Below are 20,543 nucleotides of genomic sequence, written 5' to 3'. Positions count from 1 at the left end.
TCTCTAGTTCTCTACTTGGCCTCCAGCTGCACTCTGGGTGAGAGGCATTAGACAATCACCTCAACCATTTCAGATTTGGTAAGTACTAAGGACAAATTTAGTGTCTACCTTGGAAACTGGAAATGCATGAAGTAGGGAGAGGCAAACTAGCTAATTTTGCCCCCAAGTTGAATACCATGGATTTGAAAATTCAGCCTGACTCCACATGTTATTGAGAAAAACAGAGGGCTTAAATTGAAGCGGAGAGCAGGCAGAGTGAATAATAGAGGCTGTGAAATAAAGGAACAGAAGAAATTCTCATGAAAAAATGAGCATGATGTTGTTCTGACAAGGGCAGCAAATGAAAGAAGGTGATAACTTACTTAAATTAAATATCGGACATGAAATCAGCTACTGTGGGCTACCCTATACCGAAAGACACTGCTTCCTATTTACACAGTCATTGGCACTTTGAAACATATTAGCTAACCAAGCTGAAATGACTTTCAGATACAGGTTAGGATGGTTTCCTTTTATTAGACCAGGGCGTTCCCAAAGGGCTGCCACATTGCTGAAATAGTGATGTACATCCCCTGAATGAAAGGCCAAACACAAAAGATGAAATCCTGGCTCTACTGAAGTCAATGGGGCCATTGACTTCAATGGGGCCAGAAGTCCATCCAAAGACCTTAGAGCATCTTTGGAGAGGGGTTAATGCTGACTAATACACGCACACACACACGCACGCACAGAGAGAGAGAGGGAGAGAGGTTTGGAACAAGGGAGCTATCTTCTGGTCTCATTTACACAGAATCTGGAGTAACTCTGAAATCAGTGGAGTTGCTCCAACAGTACAACTCAGATTCTGGACCATTATGTTTTTGGGAGCAAATAGCCAAGCCACTATTAGGCACAGGCACTGAGAATGAAACAGTTGTTTAGCTGGAGTGCTGAAAGTGGAATTATCTTTGACATTTACTGTTGCCTGTGGCCATTCATTCCTCTTCCAATAAATGGTCAACCCACTGCAATAGTCCAGATCTCCTTTCTCCAGTCAAAAGTCAGGACAGTACATGTATAGGGCACTCATGTATACAACACGTGCTATGCTGTGGGCTGCCTAAACATGCACCCTTGCTCCAATGGTTTCTACAGGGTTTTGCAGGGGTACAGAATCATCAACATACAGGTCAAACTGTGGCCATGCTTCCTCCCACGCTGGAATGCCCCCAGCCCCTGCAGATGTGGCATGGAGTTGGCAGTGCTGGGTTTGCCGCAGTTGTAGAGGGACTCCTGCATCAGAGGTAATCCTAATGAAAGAGGGAGGCTACACCTCCCTCACAGTCACTTTGTGCTCGCTTAGCTGCAACAAAGGAGCCCTAGGACAATGCTGACATGGCCATGGGGCTCCCAACAGCACTAACACTAGTGACACTGACCCAGTGTGAAAACTTTTAAACATTTTTCTTAGTGGAGCCAGGCCTAGGAGCATCATTTGTACCTGAACTGGTTAGCACTAAACCTCCATTAAACAGAATAGCAGCAGGCTGAGCAAGAGGAGGATTCTCTAGCCTTTTTTATTGCTTTCTTTGGAAAAGCTCGCAGTTTCACTGTCATCAACCATCTACTAGGGTAAGTTACAGGGCTAAAAATCTTGCATAGGAACAGCTGAATAATCCTGTATACTGTCTACTCAACAGTGTTCTGAGGCGGAAGTCAAATATTTGAGGTTTGCCACAAACCAAGATGAAGCTTATTTACACTAACAAAAGGCACCCATGGAACGGTGAGGGCATGATGTGTTTATCAATACCAGAGATTTACCTTACCTTTTATAGTCAGAGAGAGGCTTCCCACAAGCAGAGAGTTATGACCTATGTGGTTAGCTTTGGTTTATGTTGCTTCCATATTACACCTAATGAAAAAAGCTTCATCTCTTTGAAACACACGGACAAATCTGGGGATCATAGTAATATTTTTATGATTCCTCTGTGCCTCAGTTTCCTTCAGGGCTTTACATTGCTATGCACTGAGTGTAAAGGGAAAGGATGAGGGGTTTGATTTTGTAGCAGGCTAGTTGGAGACCAAAGTCATTAACAAACTGAGTAAAGTCTACACATATGAATGGAGAATCTGGAGGAGACAATGGAAACCTAATGGCTGAGACATGGATACCTAGTGACCAACAGCTAAAAGGAAGGAGATTTACCCCTACCCCTCTACCAATAAGCAGAGAAAAGGTCCCCAACCTGGAGAACAAGGGGATAAGGTGTCAGGTGGCTGTGTTAAGAGCTGAGCTCACAGAGACACACTTCCATGACCTGGGACCAGGGCCGGCTCCAGGTACCAGCGAACCAAGCAGGTGCCTGGGGCGGTAAATGTAAAGGGGCAGCAGGACGTCGGGCTCTGGGGCGGCCCTCGGCGGCCGCTCCGTCACAGCGCGTTTCGCGCTCGGCGGCAATTTGGCGGCGGTGACGCGACTCTTCGTAGGTCACCAGCAGCAATTCGGCAGCCACACCATCACTCCGGCTCTGTGTTCGGTGGGCAGGATTCCACCTCCCCATTCAGCGGCAAGTTGTTGGGTTTTTTTGCCGCTTGGGGCACCAAAAACGCTGGAACCGGCCCTGCCTGGGACCAAGGGTCTGTCTACTCTGCAATAAAACACCTGTGGCTGCCCCATGTCAGCTGACTCTTGCTGTGTAGATGTTCAGGCTGCAGCCTGAGCCCAGATATCTACACTGCAATTTTATAGCCCCACAGCCAGAACTCTGCGAGCCGGAGTCAACTGACAAAGGGCAGCTGTGGGTGTCTTACTGCAGTGTAGACATACCCTAAGACAAAGAAAGAGAATCAGAGAGAGAGACCAAATGGATTCTATAGCAGCCTGGCATTGAAGACCTGGAGCTGGCCAACCTAAACTGTGTCTGAGCCTTGGCTTCTCTTTGCTCACCTAAGGACTTTCAGATGCTGTATGCCAGATGACTGATAACCTGTTACCTTTATTTGAGAAGGCTCCCTGGTGTCACTTCAAATACTCCCTGAGAGCAATTTGCAACCTGAAGGGGTACAGTACAAGCCTCCCACAGGATTCTGGCTCCTATGAATTCGCTGTAGGGAGCCACAGAGAGTGAGTCAGGGATTGCTGTTGTCAAAGGCCCAGTCTCAGAGTGTTGGAGACCATGGGCCTGCCTCAGTGAAACAGTGTGGACATTTGGGGTCCAGCACACTAAAGGGGTCATTCCCAAGGGACTAGCCATAGGCTAGGGCCAGACCCTGTGGATCCATAACACCCACCACAAAATCTGAAATTGTGACCAGCTGCCACTCTGACATTAACAAAATATTTTACCAAGTAGATTCATTTACAGAACTAGCAAAGCATCCCAAAGTAGTCCTTCCACTGCTCGGACTGTAACTGCACCTACAGCAGATGCCTCTGGCACCTACATAGTGCGATGATGGGCCCATGCTTCAGACTGAGGGACAGGCACACACAAAGAACATAGCAGTAATGTTACGGTATTTCTGCCTTGGTCATGGGTTTTCCACTTCCAGGCTATTGGTGTCACATCAGTTCTGAATGGTTCTGTGCTGAAGAGAGAAGTCTTTTACCATCCTTATATTCACTGCTGAGTGGAGTGAGAGGACTGACGGTGGAGTGGGAGAGAGTGCACAGTGTAAGGGAACAGGAGGAGGGGTGGTAAGAGAGGAGTGGCAGTCTAGCAAATTGGCAATAAGAAAGAGAGAAGTGGCCACAGGGAGGGACCAGAAGAGAGCAGAGCATCCCTCATCGTCTGTCTTTGTCCCCCAAATCAAACATCACTGTCCGAACTAGCCACTAGAAGCAGTGGGGAAGAAGCAGCTAAGCCAGCTCCGCTTCAAATACTGCAGGGACAGAGTGATACCTCCTAACTAAGCAGCTCTAAATAACAAGCTGAATAATTACTCAGCCAAATATCGACGTTTTGACTAGCATTTGGCAGAATACCTATTTGAAGTCAAATTTCAGTACATCTACATGCCTAATAGAGCCCTGTCTTGTACAAGACTCAGCTGTCACAGAGTAATGCTCACTAAGGGGTCTAATCCAAAGCCCACTGAAATCAATGTAATGATACTCCGTGGGCTTTGGATCACTGTCAGGGTTCCTTCCCCACTCTGAACTCTAGGGTACAGACGTGGGAACCCACATGAAAGACCCCCTAAGCTTATTCTTACCAGCTTAGGTTAAAAACTTCCCCTGGGTACAAACTTTGCCTGGTCCTTGAACAGTATACTGCCACCACCAGGCGTTTTAAACGAAGAACAGGGAAAGAGACCACTTGGAGATGCCTTTCCCCAAAATATTCCCCCAAGCCCTACACCTCCTTTCCTGGGGAAGGCTTGATAAGAATCCTCACCAATTTGTACAGGTGAACACAGACCCAAACCCTTGGATCTTAAGAACAATGAAAAATCAATCAGGTTCTTAAAAGAAGAATTTTAATGAAAGAAAAGGTAAAATAATCACCTTTGTAAAATCAGGATGGAAAATACTTTACAGGGTATTCAGATTCAAAACACAGAGGATCCCCCTCTGGGCAAAACCTTAAAGTTACAGAAAACCCTCTTAACACAGGGAAAATTCACATAAAACAAAAGATAAACTAATCCGCCTTGCCTCGCTTACCTATACTGGTTGCAATATTGGAGACTTGGATTAGGATGGGTTGGAGAAGATGGATTTCTGTCTGGCCTCTCTCAGTCCCAAGAGAGAACAACCACGTAAACAAAGAGCACAAACAAAAGCCTTCCCCCTCACCCCCACAAGATCTGAAAGTATCTTGTTCCCTTATTGGTCCTTTGGGTCAGGTGCCAGCCAGGTTAGCTGAGCTTCTTAACCCGTTACAGGTAACAGGATGTTGCCTCTGGCCAGGAAGGATTTTATAGCACTGTATACAGAAAGGTGGTTACCCTTCCCTTTATATTTATGACAATCACCTTACTTGGGCCCTTCCTATAGCAAGGCCAAAGTATAGGGTCAGTTTCCTGATTCCATTTGCTCCCCTAGTTACAACAAACAAAGACAGAGGCAGAAGAGAGGTTTGTGGAGATGTATAAATAATGGTGTATTTCAGCACAGAAAGGAATGTGATGTCAGAATTCCTATTAGTAGGCAACTAGTGTCAGTGACCCACATCGGTATGATGTGTCATGAGACAGAGAGGGACAGTGAAAGAGAGAAAGACCCTGTGTTGTTGTCACAAGCCTTCTGGCTGAGAAGGTCTGGATGGGAATCTGCTTAGAGTCCATCAGCACTACTTTTTTGACATCAAGTACTGCCTCTTTTCCCCTCAGTATGAACACAATGGAAAGGCCAGTATTACTGCAGCATTCCACCACCCAAATTATAGGGTAGGAAGTAATGTTCTACCAGCCAGTGAGGTTGATTGGTTGAACATTCCTTAGTGCAGTAATACAGTGGTTGCCAACATTTTCCATTCGATGACCCACTTTTCCATAGCAGGATCACCCTGGCACCTTCCTCCCATGTGCCAGGGGCCTAGATGGGACCCCCAGTCCATTTAGCAATATGGGAAGGACTGGGCAATTGCAACCCTCAGGCTGAGAACCCCTGTAGTATGATATTAATTTATTTTACTTGTTGCATAAAATTAATATTTAATTTTAATCAGCAAAGTAGGAGGCTATTTATTTCCCCAAGAAAAGACACTTGGAAATAAAAGATTCAGGAATAAGAAAGGATGCTATAGTCAATCAAACTGAAAACTCAGCTCTCACATACTTTACCTATAAACTTCCTGGGCAACCCGAAAGGTCTGTAAGCCAAAACACATTGATATCTTTCCCTCAGACACATTAACCAATCATTAACTTTACTGTGTGGAAAAGACAGACTAGGTGGTGCTCAGCAGGTCATGCAGGAAATACTTTACATTCCAGTGGCTTATTTTATTGCAAGCCAGCTGTCTATTGCATCTGTAATATAAAATATGAGATTTCCAAACATATGGGGTGAAATTGACTCAATGGCAGAACTCCCTTGCATTTCAACTGGGGCCAGGATTTTAGGTGTGGTCTTTTTCTTAGGATACAAAAGTGGGTCTGGAGTAGTGAGGAGCGAGAAATCTGTATCATGGGTTGTAGATAGTAAGAGGTGCTGTGCATTTTCTTTCTACATATGGAGTTTAAGGTCATCATTTCTAAAAACTGTATTAGCCAATAAAAGGAAATGTATTCTTGCCCTAGGGCAAGAGGAATTAGATGCACAGCTTCCAATCAGCAATACTACATGATAGGACCTGCATCGTAATTCCATCAAGCCACACTTTGGCACATTGTGAGGTCCAAGGCTGAGAAATGTCATGATTCTATCACCATAACCCATGCCCTGAGGCTTGATACTAGTTTTAGAAAATGGATTTTTTTTAAATAAAGATGCAGTTAAAATGATTATTATGGAATAGATCCTCAGCCCTCACTAAGGTTCCTTTTCACCACCACAGCAGCACAAAGGGACCTTAAACCAGCCTTAATTTGGCAGCTGGAATCCTCAACTCAGCCAGCTCGACACTACCCGTTCTCCCCCACCCCCTCGGCGTAGGAGGCATATCAGGGCTTGGAGAACACAGAGCTGAAGCACTGCATTCCGGTGTCCCTCGGCCAGGTAACTTAAATGTAACAATCTATAAGGTACTGCACCAGTCAGTCTGTTACAACAGCCCTGGGGCTACCCTAACTTGTGCTGTGGGCTGGTGTAGATCCTGGATCAAGCCATGGAGCAATGAGGCAGAAAGGTGCCTCAAGCTGACAGCAGCTGAGGATTCAGTCCTACCTTTTATTATTGAAAGGGTAAATGCGGTGCATTTCCTTCAGCCAAAATATTCCTTTTTGCTTAAAATTTTCTACGGTGTCATCAGTTTTTCAGTCCCCTCATGAGATATATGATATTATTTGATGTAATCTTGAGAAAATGCATCATAGTATGTTCTTAAAAATATATTACACAACATATTTACTATTTACCTGGTTTTCAATTGTTTGGGTTTTTAATGGACTAGGAAAACACCAGAGACTTTAGATCTTGTGAGATCATGCAGCTACAGCAGTGACCAACATACTGTATTAAACCTTCAAAGCAGGCCCAATTGACCTGTGTTTGCAGACATTTGTATTTGACTTGGCTTGCAGATGAGCTGGCCATTGCATTTTAAATCACCACTATTTTCTCCGATAGAGTAGGAAGAAAATGTCCAGTTTTCTTGGGTGTGATCAGAGTGAAGTTTCTTTCCAGACACTGGGTTCTTTTCTCCCAAAACATTACAAAATTAATCCAAACACTCAAAGATTTCAGACTCTGAAGCCTTAATTCATGAAAGGTCTTTTGGCACCTAATTCTTATGAACTTTCTCTTTAAAAATGAGTAATTATAATTTCTCCATCCCTACATTCTCCCTGTTCTACTGGACTTTGGGGAATTTACATCATGTCACTTTTGGAATGCCCCAGGAAAGGCCGTCTCTCCTTCTGCAGAGCTAAGAGGCCACACTTCCTCAGCTCAGCACCACTCTGTTTGTGACTGAGTTAAACTGGGACCACCATGATATGCTCATCTCTTTTTAAGGCGAGAGAAATCAAAACTAGTGATGGGGGAACCTGAAAAGGGTGCAGTGGCTTAGTTCAGTCTGGATAAGCATCCAAAAGTTTGTATTCTTTTCTGACTAAAACCTCTGGGCTCACTGTCAGCCCCAGCTTCCACTGTCAACTTCCCAAAATACTCCAGTTCCCACCTATCTTGTGCTTTCACAGAACCAGCTGGTCCTTTTCGGAAGGACAGTTGAGAGGCCTGCCCCAAACCTCCAGCCTGCCCCACACCTCCACACGTTCTCTTTAGTGGGCATATGAGTTGGCTCCTCCTTTCCATATGGAGCTTTCTTGCTGTGGCTAAGGAGCTCACCTTCCCCCATTCAGGATTTTACAATATCTTGGTACATTCTAAGGTGTACATTGTACAGCAGTACACACCCCTAGCTGAAATAGTTAGACCGGTGCAAAGTCTAGGTGTAGACCAGACCTTAGAAATAATTTTATTGACAGTATACTTTTGTCCCTATTATCCAGCCAAGCCAGGTTATCTTAATACCATGATTCCCACTATATTGCCTCAAAAAAAGGAAAATTATAACTAATGATTATTAGACACCAACAAAAGTATTCTAAGTCATAAGCCTGATCTATGCACAGTTTTGTCCCAGTAAAACTCTTTCAGTCGGGATAGGATTTTCTTCCAATACAGTTATACCAATGCAAGCCCTAGTGTGGACGCAGATGCCTTATGGCAGTAGAACTTATTCTCCTTCCCCTACAGGATAAGCTAATTTTATAAGCACTTTTTATACCAATATAACTGCATCCACACTGGTGAGGGAAGGGGAGGTTGTATCGCTTTCATTATACCGGTATAGTTAAAGCAGTACAAGTTTTGTGTGCAGACAAGGCTGTATTGTCAAGATTGTAAGGGTCTGATATGTGGTGTCCTCCAAGAACAAGTCAATGAGGTATGGTTTCTGATAGCTACAGGCTGCAAGCAAAGCTTTTTGCTGGACTTAGTGTTCTAAGTCAGTGGCGATCTATTCCACTGACATTTAAGTTTGGCAGGGCAGAAGCAGAGTAATACACCAGCACACAGAAGCCAAGCCAGGACTCTTATGGGCTCAGCTGGGATATTACTCTAATAAAAATTTAGGCTGGGATTTTCTAAGAAGCCTAATGGAGTTAAATTCGCAATTCCCACAGAAATTGAGCTCTCTTAGGAAATTCTTAGCATCAGTCTATTGCAAAATGTATTCATCCATCCAGGGCTGGCGATTAAGTCATTCAGAAAGTATTCCCACTCTCAAGTCGGCATTCACATAGGTTAAGTGTCCTTGGCAGCTAATGAAAGACCTGAAGAATTATGACCATACCAAAGGAGTGTGGGAAACCCAATAATTTCCATGGCATGTGAACATGTAATAAAATTTCCTGAAACCTTGATTAACAAAGTCAATAGTAGGAAGGAAATTCTTCGGTCTAGATACTGCTATGGTGTTGGTATGTCATACCTTTGTGGGCCATCTCCGGCTCAGCCCTCCCCTGTTGCTGAAGTATCTGCATGACTCCTGCCTTCTTGCTTGAATTGTCCCCACTGGAAACCCAATGAAAAACCCAGCATTAAGATCAAAGACTTTTGTTTGTTTACACTTGTGCCCTATCTGTGACAGTCTTTAAATACCATTTGCATTAGACAGACTGAATCAGCAAAAACATCCCTGATCCCTGGGCTCTTCCATTGTACCAACTTGCATGGGATGTCTCAGCTTTGCGCAGGCTTCCACCCTATAAAAAATACCTTGCAGCTGTCTTTCTGGGTGCTAGGCACTGTCATTTTTCATTGAAGTTAATTGTAGTTAAGATCGCTCAACACCTTGGAGCATCCAGCCTGCTTTAAGAAATGGACCCTGTGTTCCCTGTTATAATTCAGGCCCTAAAATTCTTTAAAGGGTAAATATTTTCTTTTTCTCAGGGACCTACTTCCTGCATCTGAGCACAAAGGCAGCAAATAAATGCAGAGGGCTGGGAAAATATCAAAAAAGATTTGGCATTTCTTATAAGCAGCATCCAGTAGATTTTTAGCTGAACTTCTTGGTCTGAAAATCAGGCTGAAAATCCCGGGAGGCCTGGCTGCCTCACAAGAGTTCCAATATTTTCTGGTTGCAGCTAGGTGGGAAATACTTCACTAACAGCTTCTCACCACAACTCAGCATTTGTGTAGCCAGTCAAAGTGTAACCAGTCAGCATTTGTGTAACCAGTAGGGCCAGCATCATGTGAAAATTTAAAGGGGAAACAAAACTTTTTTAGTGAAATCAGAAAAGGTTCTGATTGGTTCAAGATCTGAGCAACAGTTTGGAGCAAGTCTTATTGCAAAGCATTTTTCTTGAGCCTGGTAATTACCTGCCACTGACTTTAATGGAGCACTGTTGATTTCCATCTGCCGAGGATCTGGCCCGCTGTTCTTAATAGATACACTAATATAAGGTTTCAGAGTAGCAGCCATGTTAGTCTGTATTCACAAAAAGAAAAGGAGTACTTGTGGCACCTTAGAGACTAACAAATTTATTTGAGCATAAGCTCTCGTGAGCTACAGCTCACTTCATCAGATGCATCCAATGAAGTGAGCTGTAGCTCACGAAAGCTTATGCTCAAATAAATTTGTTAATCTCTAAGGTGCCACAAGTACTAACATAAGGGTGAAGGGGATTTTTTTAATTGTGAGTGACTGCCTGAATCCAAAACCACCACATTCTATCTCAACCCAAATTTGTATCCAAAATTCACACCAGGCTCCAGTAATTACATCCTCATGTGCGTAAGTCTCACAAGACATCAGACTGTAAGACTGTGGTATGGCTGCTGATCAGATACCTTTACATTTGTTTGGTTTCAGACACTGTTCCTGGTATCTGTGCCATAGTAGTACGGTTGTTTTCCAGGCAAACACTTGAATGAAATCTCAAGGTCGTGCAGGAGTGGAGGGAGAGTGGCACTCCTTCCCACCCTGACACACACACACCTTCCTTGCCACCTCTAAACCTGCTCAACTCCCCCTCTTTATTTCCCACTGATCCTGCCAGGGTTGTGGGAGTGCTGTATACCTGGACCCACTCCTTGCCCTTACGCAGGCAGCACTGAATGAATGACATGTGCCAAGCAGGGAGCTTAGTGCCATCTGAGTGACACTCAAATGTTAAGCATAAGAAGAGATATTCCCCATGATTGGCACTGGGCTTTCACTCTGACCACACTTCATAAGAGAGAGAGGGGGAGGAACAGGCCAATAGCGTAGTGCAGAAAAGCCAGAGCAAGTAACCGGGAGCATATAGAGCTGGCCAGAGATTAAGGGCCTAAGCCTATTAAAGTCACTGGAAAGACTCCTGTTCATTTAAACTGGTCTTGTAGCAAGCCCTTAAAGAAGCTGCTGGGACAGTGGCAGATTTCCATAGTTAAAGATATCAGCTTATAAGGAGTCAAGTTATTCCTTAGGTCAGATAAATGCATTTTAAAAAACATTCTAAAGCTGAATTTATGCAATGGGGCCTATAATAAATAAATAAAAATATCCATTTGAAAAAGTTGATAAATATGCATTTCATTGATAGACCCCCTAATGCCTCAGTAGTTATAAACAGTCTCTCAGTTTAATAATATACATTTTTAAAGTTCCCTACATCTGTATTTATACTGCAAGGTCAATAATTATTTGTAAGGCGTTTCAGTGGGCATTGTAGAGACTTTTCCAAAAAATGTAGTAGAGAGAATTGTTTTGCTAAATCTTATTGTAGGGATTCTGGTGCTTTTTTTCTTGGCTCCATTTTAGTTTACCTTTAGTTGGGGATGGATGAATATCATAGAGTTTGAGGTTTTACAAACCTCACAAACTATTTTGTATGTTCAAGTGTCCTACAAAATTAGTTTGAGTTTATAAACTTATTTTCTTTTAATATAAATCCCTAAGATTTTTTCTTAAGGCAATTTTTATTTTTTAAAAAGAATACAAAAATGCCTTTTTTGTTTTTTTGGTTGTTTTTTTTTTAGTTAAAGGGGAGCCTGGAGTATGTACTAGGGATAGAATCCCTCCAAAAAGGTAGGCTGTCACAAAGCTAGGCTAGACTGCTATAGAAAGCTGGCAAAGTCTAAACTGATAAAATAAAGTACTCTTTCTACACAATGTGTACTGATTCTGTGGAACTCACTGCCACAGGAAGTCCTTGAGGCTAACAATTTAGCATGATTCAAAGAGAGAATGGATATTTATGTGGCTAACAAGAATATCCAGAGTTATAATAGTTAATCTTCACACACGCACACACACAGGATTGGAAGGGCAATGAGACCTCATATTTCAGGGTTTAAACCAATCTCTAGCTATTTTGGATTAGGATGATGCTTCACGGGGAATAGATTATCCCACATCTATCTCCTATGAGGTTTCTTGTACCTTCCTCTGAAGAATCTGGTTCTGCCTAGCGTCAGAGACAAGATAATGGACTACATGAACCACAGGTCCAGTGTGGCAGTTCCTAAGTGTTTCGGATACAAACTCGATCTATTTCTTTCATTAGAATTTCTTTCATCGCTTCCCTGTGTCCACTTCTTTTTCTGCTCCATTTTTCCGCCCTTTTCCCATGGGAGAATTCTCTCTAACCCCTACATGTAATACCAACCGAATAAGATTAGAGTTGAACTCTCACAGCCACAAAGATTTTAATCTGAAAATTAGGCAACGTGAGTACATTCATCCTTATTCTTATTTTTTCAATATGTCAAAATATATTACAAACAATGGTTGTGATCCGATCTTGGACCGCACTACTGTAATAAAACATGATGATAATTACTGTTAAATTACATGACATAAAAAGGGAGGGCAGACAATTAAAAACTAAAGCCTCAATCCTACAAAGATATCCATGGAGGCAGCCCTTACATAGGGTGTTAGGGTCTGAGCACGCAGATCTCATCCCAGGATATGAACGTAAGCGTGCAGTATCTCCTGACATTCATTGCTACTTCTTCCTTTAATATGCCCCCTTGTGTCTACAAAGTGCACTGCTGAGGACAGTGCACGACATTTGATATGATACACTACTACATTTGGAAATAAAAAAAAAAGAAATAAAAAATGAAACGTAAATGAATTCAAAAGGTGACAGCCACAGGCACCAACTTTCAGCTTTTCCTGGGGGTGCTCCGCCCCTGCTCCGCTCCAAGTCCTGCCCCCATTCGATCCCTTCCCCCAGGCTCCACCCTCACTCCACCACTTCCCACCCCCACTCCACCCTCTCCCCCAAGGCTCTGCCCGTCTCCTGCCTCTCCCCCACCCCATCACTCTGGCCTCTGAGTGCGCCTCACCCTCACTCCACCTCTTCCCTCCCCCGCTCCTTACCCTCCCCGCACAGGGCCTCCTGCCTGCCGCCAAACCGCTGATCGGCAGCGGACAGGAGGCACTAGATGGGAGAAGAAGGAGCTGATCATTGGAGCTTGCCAAACAGCTGATGGGCAGGTGGCTGGTGGGTGCTGAGCACCCACTATTTTGTTTCCGTGGGAGCTCCAGGCCTGGTGCACTCACAGAGTCGGCACCTATGGTGACAGCCTATTTGAATCCTGGGTTGGTAGACGCAGTCCACCAAAACAGCCAACAGCCCACCAACTTCAGAAATCCACAGTTTACAATGGAAGGTGAGGGATTGAGATGACTAGAGACTGAAATCAATAGACTGGGTTGGACAGAATGAGCAAAATCAGAGCAAATTTCTCTCCTGATGTCTTGACAAAGTGCCTCAGCCCCTGGGCTGAAGAGAGAAAACCTAGAATGAAATGGTAGTTCTGGTTCCATTTTAGCCTCTCTGCCGATTCTGCCAATAAGGGTGCCGGTCATTGTGTGGGAGCTGGTGTGAGTGAGAATGCATTTTTGGTGTGCTATGGACAAATATCTGTTATAGGATCTGGACTGAGACCAAAAACCCACATCCCACAAGCAGGGCTGGATTTAGGGGAAGGTGAGCCAGGTGACTGCCCGCAGTGCTGGGCTTTTTGGGGGGGGCGGGGGGACTGGGCTCAGGATGCTGCTTTTTGTTGTTAGTGACAAAAGTTTAACAAATGGAGGGGGGCTGCCAAAGATGCTCCTCGCTTGTGGCACCATTTGGTCTGGGACCAGCCCTGCCCAAAAGTCACCCACCAGCCATCAGATGTTAGGCCCCGATCCAGCAAAGCACTTAAGCATGTGCTTAACTTTAAGCACATCAGTAGTCCCATTGAAGTCAGTGGGACCACGTATCGAGCTTAAAGTTAAATGCATGATTAAGTGCTTTGCTGGATCAGGGGTCTCACATCACTAACAATGTGGGTTAGATTTGTGCTGAAATACCTGTGCAGCAAAAGACACAAGAATAAGGCAGGATCTTGATTTTGAATTTTCTGGCCTTTGACAGTGTGATTCACAAACTTAGCACTAGTTTATCTACATTTTATATTTAGTCCTTTTCCTAACTCATGAAAGTAATTTGCTTACATTTCACACAGTTATTCATTTAGCAACTAAAACTCTTTCTCCATCGATTAGTGTGCTGCAATTGGGGGTGTTAATCAGCTTTAAACATTTAATTATGGTTTGTTTGAGCCCGGCATTTTATAAGCACAGCAGTTCATCACATTGCTGGAACAAGTACAATAGAGCATCTTTAAAATTATGCACAAATAATAGATCAGCTGCAGCAATACTTTTGCAGCAGCATTAATAAAATCTCTCAAGCATGCACCGTGCCCATGGCCAGGAGGATTCTCAGGAGGTCTTTCATACAGGATGCACATCTTTGTTACAAAATTCCTCAATGCCTTTTTGCTGTCTCCCTAATGACCAGTTAAATGGGCTCCCATGAGAATGCCTGACTCAGAGCCAACTTGAAAACTGCTGAGGAAACATCCTCTCTTACTGGAAATGATTTCCATCAAACTGCCATGTACCATATTTAGCCTAACGGCTCAGTAATGCCAAACAGAGGGAACTAAGTTCACAGCACTTGAGACTGCTCTGTGTGAAAAGAGATTGCCTTTGTCTTCCCATAGTTGCCTAGGGGCACACAGTCCATGAGCTCTTTAATGCTAAGAAACAAATTCCTCTGGTGAGCTGTTGCCATCAAGATCATTTAAGCTGTGCAGACAGTGTTTTAAAAATGGCAACCACCCTGGTGTTGTCTAATTTGACCTGCAAATGAGACACTGTACACATTTTCAATTACCTAATTGCAGAAGAGCTAGTCTAGCCATGCAGTGTATAGGATCTATATTTGTAAAGACTGCGAGACTCATTTCCTTTCGTACATTACACAGAAATAACTCTTGGGCATACACAGAGCTTTTCTTCAGGGGAAAGTTACTCAGAGTGTCACAGCTAAATACAAGGTGGAACAGATTGTTTAGCATAAGTAGTTAACACATATTTTAAAGGACCATTTGAGGTGAAGTGGCCAGTTAACACTCCTGTTAAGTCATAGGACAAATAAAAGGGGTGGGGGTGAGTTAGTGGGTTACAGATTGTTGTAATAAGCCACAAGTCCAGTCTTTATTACATCCATGATTTTTACTGTCTAGCTAAATTATGAATTTAAGCTCCCAAGCTCATCTTTTGAAGGCATTGCGCAGGTTTTCTTGGAGGATGAGGACTCAGAGGGAGTGGACTTAATAAAGACACTGGATTTAAATGTCATGTAATGAATGAGCTCTTCTCTTGCATCTAGTGATGAGTGATGGGAAAGACTTCCAGAGCCTACCATATTTGCATAGACACATCTACTCTGCCTAGGTGTTCAGCAGACAGACCTGCTTTACCTAAGTGATCAGTTTTGGCTGGTTTTGGGTTACAATTTAATTTGAATTCTGAGGTAATGAATTGTTGTTATCCTTATTGTATGAGTAAAGGGCAGCACGACTGTATTTAGCATGACTTCATTGTGGGCGTCACCGTACTGTATCTAGGGTGACCATATTTCCCTATGCTGAATCCAGGACACCTGGTAAAATTACTCTTATTCAAGCAAGTTCAATGGCAATCAATCAGAACTATGCACTACAAACATTCAAATTAATATCAAGTTGACTGAGCCCCTGTTAAAAAGGAATACTGCGCAGTTGGGATCTTTTTATTTACCTTCTTATCTTTAAGGCTTTAGGGCAGTGGTTCCCAAACTTGCTCTGCCGCTTGTGCAGGGAAAGCCCCTGGCGGTCCGGGCCGGTTTGTTTACCTGCCGCGTCCGCAGGTTCGGCTGATCGCGGCTCCCATGGCCGCGGTTGGCTGCTTCAGGCCAATGGGAGCTGCTGGAAGCGGCGCGGGCTGAGGGACGTACTGGCCTTGCAGTGTACAAGCAGCGGAACAGATTTGGGAACCCCTGCTTTAGGGAGATATCGTTACCTTCTTATCTTTAATGCTTTAGGGAGTGTGTGTTTATCACCAGGGGGAGGTGACACACACACACTCCTGTACACCTCTCTCACACAGCAGGGGGTGACCGACCCACTGATCCGACCCTCCCTGCCCAGTGCTCTCTGCCCTTCATGCCTGGCTAGGCCCCCAAGACGGACCCGCCTCTTCTGGTACCTGCGGCCATGTCTTCCCGAGGCAACACATGAGGGGGGGGAGGCACGCAGGGTCACATGCCACCCCCCCCACCCCCCACCCCCAGATTTCTGCCAAGGTTCACACCAGAATGTGGCCAGCAGCAGCTTTTTGGCACTGTGCAAGAGGGAAGGGATGGGAGTTGCTTCCAGCCACAGGGGAGGAAGGTGAGGGGGAGGGATGACCTGGCCCCTGTATTTGCAGAGCTCATCTCTTCCCCCCCCCCCCCGGCCCCCCACTCCTCTGTGGCTGGAAGCAGCTTGTCCCTTCCTGCCCGCACAGTGTTGAAAGGCAGCTAACACCTCCAGGCTGCTGCTGTCCACCGACATAACCCAGCTGCCTCCTGTCCCCTGGCTACGGTGCAGGCAGGAAGGGGTTAAGCCCTAAGGATGCATTGTTCACCAAGGTCCTGGTGTGGCCTCTTTCTAAAGACTCCTAGACACTGTTCTATCCCGCTCTCCAGTATTTAAAGACAGTTGATCAGACTCAGTTGAGTCCTTTTTTCAGAGTAACAGCCGTGTTAGTCTGTATTCGCAAAAAGAAAAGGAGTACTTGTGGCACCTTAGAGACTAACCAATTTATTTGAGCATGAGCTTTCGTGAGCTACAGCTCACTTCATCGGATGCATACTGTAGAAATTGCAGAATATCATTATTATATACACAGACACCATGAAACAATACCTCCTCCCACCCCACTCTCCTGCTGGTAATAGCTTATCTAAAGTGATCATCAAGATGGGCCATTTCCAGCACAAATCCAGGTTTTCTCACCCTCCGCCCCCCCACAGACAAACTCACTCTCTTGCTGGTAATAGCCCATCCAAAGTGACCACTCTTTTCACAATGTGTATGATAATCAAGGTGGGCCATTTCCTGCAGAAATCCAGGTTCTCTCACCCCCTCACCCCCCTCCAAAAACCACACACACAAACTTACTCTCCTGCTGGTCAGTGATTATTACTGCCGGAATCAATGATAAGCGGGGCTACGGGCTAAGACCAAGTCTACACTACAGAATTACTTTGGTATAACTAAGGCTTCAATTATGTCATGGAAGTCATGGATTCTGTGACTTCCATTGACCTCCATGACCTTTTCTGCCCCAGGGCTGAAGCTCCCATTCAGCCCGCCCCCGCAGCTCCCATCCTCCACCCTGGTGGGGGAACCCCGCAGCTGCCCAGTTGCAGTAAGGGGCTGGCAGACCCTGCAGCTGTCCAGCTGCCACGGGGGGGGGCGGGGGGACTCCCCGCAGCTGCCCAGCTGCGGTGGGTGGCCAGCTACCACCTGCCTGGGGCGAGGGACCCCGCAGAAGCCCAGCCCCACGGGCAGAGGGACTCCAGAGTTCCCACACACCACAGTGGAGGGGGACCTGGGAGCCCCAGCAGCAGTGGGTGCTGAACCCGCCTACCCCTTTTGTCAGGGATATTTTTAGTGAAAGTCAGGGACAGGTCACAGGCTTCCATGAATTTTTGTTTATTGCCCCTGACCTGGCAAAATAACTTTTACCAAATGATGAAAACTTAGCCTTAGGTATAACTACATTGCTCACACCCATGAGCGAGGTAGTTATACTGACCTTAGCACCAGTGTAGACAGCGCTCTATCAGTGAGAGAGCTGCTCCCAGAGACATAGCTACTGCCTCTCGTGGAGGAGGATTAAGTACGCCAACAGGGGAGCTCTCTCCCGTCAGCATAGGGTGTCTTCACTAAAGCACAACAGTGGCGCAGCTGCACCGACTCCATGTTTTAATGTAGACCTGCCCTAAGCCTGAGACCTGGTGTGAGTGAGTGTTGCAGGGAAAGACACTGCAGCAGCTGCACTATCAGGGACGCTCTGTACTACGCATTGAAATCACGAGGAGCTGGGTTAAGTGGTGGAACCTCAGAACAGGGCGTCACAGAAGTGGCAGTGAGCAGCAGCAGAGGTGGCAGTGCGTGGCTAGTGGAAGCAGAGGAAACAGTGCTGGTAGCCACAAGTGGCAGGAGAAATAGCCGCAGCACTGAGCCATTGTGGAGGTGGTGGCAACAGCAAAGCCATTGGTTGCCCTCACCCCCTCTTCAGGGGTGGGAGATTAACCCATGTGAATGTACCTCTGAACTCTGGGTCTTACTGACCAAGGACAACCAACTGTGAGCGGGGTGTAGCCGAGAGAAAGGGGAGTGGTGTGTTAAAGGGAGATTTGTCCATCAGACTTTCACACAGCAAGGTGGGAAACTGAGGCAAAGGACATTACCCAGCATACTGTTGGGGCAAGTGTTTGCTTATGGTTACATGCTTTTGAATCGTGGTTGTGTTGTTTTACCAAAGGAATGCTGGGTTCCCGTTCCCTTTTCATAAAAGTTTTCATTTGTCATGCAGGTTCACTGCCTGCAAGTGGGGAAGTATTGTGCCCCTTAGAGGCGCCGCAAGGTGGTGTTTAATTTTCCCAGGTTACTGGGTGGAGGCTTGAGCCAGTTCTGTTTCATATTGTTAAAAGGAACCTCTAGATATTGAACTCACCCTTATTACTCCCAACACCACCTTGCAGAAGGGTTACATTACAACAGTCTGTAACCCACTAGCCACCTCCCCTTTATTTGGTCCTATGACTTCAGAGATGATAACTGGTTACTTCAGCTTGAATGGTCTCTTAGAATATGTTGTTTGCAGTGTTGATGTAGCCATGTTGGTCACAGGATATTAGGCTTTTTCTAAACTAGCACTTTTGTCAGTCAGGGGAATGAAAACAACACACCCCAACTGACATAAGTTTCACTAACAAAAGAGCCGGTGTGTACAGTGCTATGTCAGTGGGAGACACTCTCCCACTGACATAGCTGCCGCTGCTTGTTGGGGATGGTTTAATTATTCCAGCGGGAGAGCTTGCCCATCGGCATAGAGCGACTACATGGGAGACCTTACAGCAGTACAGCTGTAGTTGGAGTCTGTTTTTGAAGTTTTTTTGTTGAAGAATTGCCACTTTTAGGTCTGTTATTAAGTGACCAGAGAGACTGAAGTGTAAGTGGCAATTCTTCAACAAAAAAAACTTCAAAAACAGACTCCAGCATGAAGCAGCAGAACTGGAATTAATTTGCAAACTGGATACCATCAGATTAGGTCTGAATAAAGACTGGGAGTGGTTGGGTCATTACAAAACCTAAACTTAATTTCCCCATTACTAATTTCTCCCTACTGTTACTCACACCTTCTTGTCAACTGTCTGTAATGGGCAACTGTCTTACCACTTCAAAAGTTATTTTTCCTCCCTTGGTATCCTGCTGTTAATCGATTTATCTCGTTAGACGGACCTCACACTTGGTAAAGCAAATCCCATTCTTTCATGTATTTATACCTGCTCCTGTATTTTTCACTTCATGCATCTGATGAAGTGGGATCTAGGCCGCAAAAGCTTATGCCCAAATAAATTTGTTAGTCTCTAAGGTGCCATAAGGACTCCTCGTTGTTTTTGCTGATACAGACTAACACGGCTACCATTCTGAAACCTGTCATGTTAACGTTAGGTGCAGAAAACTTTATCCATTTTACAACTGAATCATTTTTACAGGTCCTAGTTTTCTCCCATGTCCTGATCCATAATGAGTTGTTTTTTTTACACTGTTGTTTTATATGACTTTTTTGAGTTTCCTTTGTTCTTCTGTGAATTGGATAAAATGGCCAGTTTACAAATTCAGAGATGTGATAAACCCACAGTTGATTCACCTTTTAAAGGAGAAGCATATACAGTAGCCTGATCCTTCTCTTAGGGATAGGATAAATTCACTGATTTACACCAATGAATCTGGAGGAGAAACAAGGCCCGATATCTTTCATACCAGAAGATTTCTCAATACTGATCCTAACCCTGATATAGTCTAGGCTGGCAACTACCTTCCTTGTCCTAAATAATCCAGATTTTTCAGACCTGTTTTTCCCAAGGTATAATTTTCACTCTATGAGCAACTGACTCAAAAGTCTCAAAGATTTTCAGATTTGGGGCCAAATTCTGCCCTGAATTATACTCCATACCACCCCTTAAGTCATAGTTTAAGGGAAAACAAGATCTGCATTATTAAGTCATAAACTATGAATGTAAATTCATTATTTTCCAGCTAATTATCACAGCTATGTTCAGCTATTTCTGTTCTGCCACATTAAACTCAAACTTGCTGCTTATAGAATGAGGATTTTCAGTTTGATTTTTCCAGTTTGATGTAGAGAAGATCTTTTCTTTGTATAAAGACCTAGCTACGTGGATTTATGGAGATAACAGTCCATTCCAGACATAGGCAATTTCATCAGTTGGGTTCTGGGTTAGACAAACACTCTCTACTACAGGGATATGTCCGTGTTACACCAGGCTGTAGGCACTCT

This window comes from Chelonia mydas, chromosome 1 (genome assembly GCF_015237465.2).
Source record: "Chelonia mydas isolate rCheMyd1 chromosome 1, rCheMyd1.pri.v2, whole genome shotgun sequence".
In the NCBI taxonomy this organism is placed as follows: domain Eukaryota; kingdom Metazoa; phylum Chordata; order Testudines; family Cheloniidae; genus Chelonia; species Chelonia mydas.
Note: the sequence above shows the minus strand (reverse complement) of the source record.